This window comes from Xiphias gladius, chromosome 7, assembly GCF_016859285.1.
Source record: "Xiphias gladius isolate SHS-SW01 ecotype Sanya breed wild chromosome 7, ASM1685928v1, whole genome shotgun sequence".
NCBI classification, from domain to species: Eukaryota; Metazoa; Chordata; class Actinopteri; order Istiophoriformes; family Xiphiidae; genus Xiphias; species Xiphias gladius.
The window spans coordinates 6,360,287-6,364,357 of record NC_053406.1 but is presented as its reverse complement, the minus strand read 5'-3'; positions in this window follow the sequence as shown (position 1 = coordinate 6,364,357).

Below are 4,071 nucleotides of genomic sequence, written 5' to 3'. Positions count from 1 at the left end.
TTGTGGTGGAGATCAGTGTATTTCCTATAGTGGTATGTATCATGCAGTTTTTATATCACTTCTCACAATTAAATTGAGATGATGTCATTTGTGTATATGTTAAATAATATGATCCCGATCGGGCAAAGGTTACCTAAGGGTTTGTAGTTTACAGCTGAGTCCAAGTGTCACTGTGTCACTTTCAGCTTATGTTATTAACAGGGTCAGCCGCATGAAGTGTTACTTTCCACTGCAGGGGTAATCGTCTGTTATGTCAGCTATTAGTTTCTTGTATTTCTGAACATTGGTGCAACACCAAACATTTAGACCTTTTAATATATCCTACATTTTTTGAAGGAGTTGCATGGAATATCACTTCAGTGGGTTATATTTGATAAACATTTAGGTTGATCAAGAGATTTTTATTACTATACCAGCATAATTTATCCCTGAGGTTGCTCTGGAGCTGAAACCCTAGATCGTTAAGTTTTTCATATATCTACTGACTTTTTGTGTATTTTATGTGCCATGACACCCAGATTAACACAATTAAAAAGTACTGGACAGTGATTAAAATGTTAAGATAGGAAGCAACAGAAATCAAAAATAGATTCATTTTTAAAATCCACATAATTAGATGATTTGATTAAGTGGAGTTTAATTGAAATAGATTAATGATTTTTTTTTTTAAATTTATTTATTTTTTTATATATCTTAGGTGAAAAATAAAAATGCAGACAGATGGGTTTGTGGAAGTCGGCATGTAATAATTGATTCCAGCCTGCTACTTAAAACCATAATTGCCTCCAGTGTCCTGCTGGTGTGAACAAGGACGCGCTTACACACACACTCCGTCCCAGGGTGCCTGGAGCTACGCCAAAGCTTCTTATTAATTAATCAGTGTGAAAATGTAATCTTTTACCTTTAGAGTCCACAGAAGCCCCCACCCCCACCCCTATGTAGCTGCCAAAATCACACAGTGGGGGGGAATCAAGTGATTTTGGCAAAGGGGATAGTGGAACCTGGACCACCTCCCCTTTCAGCAACTTTATCAATGTCTATATCCCAACTACCTGCTGATGAATTAACCCGTAGACTAATAAAGCCGCAGTTTGTCCTCAGGGAACCTCATTCATTGCTTTGGATTTACAAGAGTTAGTACAGAATATATTATAATACACAACTCTGTAAAGAGCAGGTGGGGCTAATTTGAGCCCTCAACAGTCACCATCCATTTCTCTAGTGAGTGTAATAATAATTGATGTTAAACTTTTTTTTTTTTTTAAATTTTGATACAAACTCAATGGAAGCTATGTGACATACAACAGCAAATCTAAAGGATACCATAGAGGATTAAAAATACGGAGAACTAAGACACAAGACCTAGCAGCTCTGTGAGGCTATAAATGCTAACATCAGCATGCTAACATGCTGACAGTTGGCAGATATTGTTGTTGCCATGTTCGCCATCTTAGTTTAGCGTGTTAACATGCTAACATTTGCTAATTAACACTAAACACAAAGTACAACTGAGGATGTTGAGGAGATGGTTACCGTTACAGGAATTTTGTCATAAAACAAAGTCTCAGACAAATTAAAATTTTGACCTGATTATGCATGGTGGATCATAAAAGTTATTACAATATGTTTGCCATGAATGTGTGAACCAAACTTAATGAAAAACCATTAAATACTTGTCAAGACATTCCATCCAAAACCACAAATATCAACCTCATGGTGGTGCTAGAAAAAGTGTCAGGAGATCACCAAAGTCAGTAGGATTTACCCTCTTGGGGACCATGAATGTCTGTACAAAATTTCATGACAATGCATCCAACACTTGTTGAGCTATTTCAGTCTGGACCGAAGTGATGTAACGACTGAGCGGTCCACTGGCACTGCCATCCCAAGAGCTACACCACTAGCATGGCTAAAAATATAGGTAAGCCCATTTAGGAATAATAAAAAAAAAGGATTATTATATATTTTGGTTTTTCAAAGGACTACAGAATGGTCTTTATAGTCAATGACAGTCACCTTACATGGATATTAGGAGGTTAGAGAAATGTCCTAGTGTTTTCTTCTGCACTCATGCCAGATGATGCACACAGCAGCCGCCTCCCCTTGCCTTACTCTCTTCACGTGTGATACGTGGTGCTGCCAGATTGTCTTGGCATGGGCTGGGATGGATTAGGTGTGTGCATGTGTTTGTGTGCCACCAGAGTCACTCATTACATCCTTCAGAATAGATTACTACTCCTCCGGTCTGGGGAGCCGGGGAGTGACAGAGGAAGCCACTAAAACACTCATCTGCACTGCATGGAGATGCTACTGTGTATGCGTGTGTGAATGAATATTTTTATGTGATCCCAAGCTTGGTTGCTGCAAAGTGACAGGCATTTGCATGGCGGCCCAGTGTGTCCCTGGATGTCTCACCTCTTCACTGTGTGGTACACACAGAGGCATGTGGACACACTGAGGTTTGCACTGCTGCAAGTTAGCTGAGGTAAACTTACAACCCAGCATTCCCACCCATAAATTCATTTATTCACAATGATTTGATCAATTGGTTCACACATCCACAGAACACATTTACATTAATTTGGAGTTGTGTTTTTGTTGTACTTATGAACGTAAGTCCAATATTCACTTTCTTTTTAGCTGCTAAATGCTTCACCATGTTCACTAGCATATTGCTAACTTGCAAACTAATACAGCGGATTTTTAGAGCTTTTTCACCTAAAACAGCTGCCTGTTGTGGCTGAAAAGGATGCCTGAGAGTGGTGAGAGTGAATCAAAACAGTTAAGTTGTGGGCCGTAAAACCAAAACAGTGAGCTGAAAGACACTAAATTGCTCAGTAGAGCTGAAAGGAACTGCAGAGTTGGGTGATAATTCTCCATTTCATAGTCCATTTGTAATATAAAAGGAACTTTATGTAAGTTTTGCTAATGCTTCATAGTCGTTAGTACTAACAGCTGTTTAATTACCATTCTACAAGAAATGTTGCAAGTTCATCATCAAACTTCACTCCTTTACTCATCAAGAACCTTCTCTGATGGTGGAAAGCAAAGCCAATGTAAAAACCTTGTTTTGCTTCTATCACTTCTTTTCTCCTAACGAAGTTAGCATGCTAACCAGCTAGCCCTGGTCCGTCCCCTCACTTTCCGAAAATGAGTCACTGTAGCGTCCAGGTTGTCCTGAAGAAGTAGTGTATTGTGTGTATTGTAGAGGCAAATCATGGCTGAATCTCTTGGCAACCGACCATTATCAATGTCTGCTGGGAACCATGTTCGGTGGCTGAGAAAACTTATATATATCACCTTTGAAAAATATCAATTATAGCCAATTTAATTTAGTTATCAGTTGAAAATGTCAAACATTTGCTGGTTCTAGCTCTTCAAATGTAAGTACATCCTGATTTTCTCTGCTGTACATCTTTGTACACTGAATATCTTTGGCATTAGAAAAAAATTTATGAAATGCATATATCTGAATCAGTATTAAAAATCCATCATGTTTATTTTTTCTACGATTGTAATTGTAAATGTGTGTGTGTGTGTGTGTGTGTGTGTGTGTGTGTGTTTGTGTGTGAGAGACAGAGAGCCTCCGCTGAGTAAATTACTCTAAATCCTGATGACTTTTGCTAATTCCATTTCCATTACGCACACACACACACACTACTCTGATTCCAATACATCCTCACTCTGTCACACACTTCCCGTGTGTTGGCTCAGTATCCTCGCATAGCCTCAGTATGGCACTGCCTACCATGTCTGAATGTGTATGTGTCCGCTCGTGCGGACCGTCCTTGCTGTTACAGTAGGTATCGATGCACACAAGACATCAAGAGGCAAGACAATATAAACATAGAAACAAGACAAAATCACAAGCAATGTGTGTTGTGAGAAGTGGAAAATGCTTTATGCGGTGGTGTTGGTGGTGGAGCAGTAAGAGAGGAAGAGGAGGAGGAGGGAGGAGGGATATACACAGTGATGGAGAGTGAGTGAGAGGGAGCGAGAGGGGGGAGGAGCAGAGAAATTATTCCCCTAATCCTCTAGACACACGCTCGGTTTTGCTGCCTACTGGCTGAG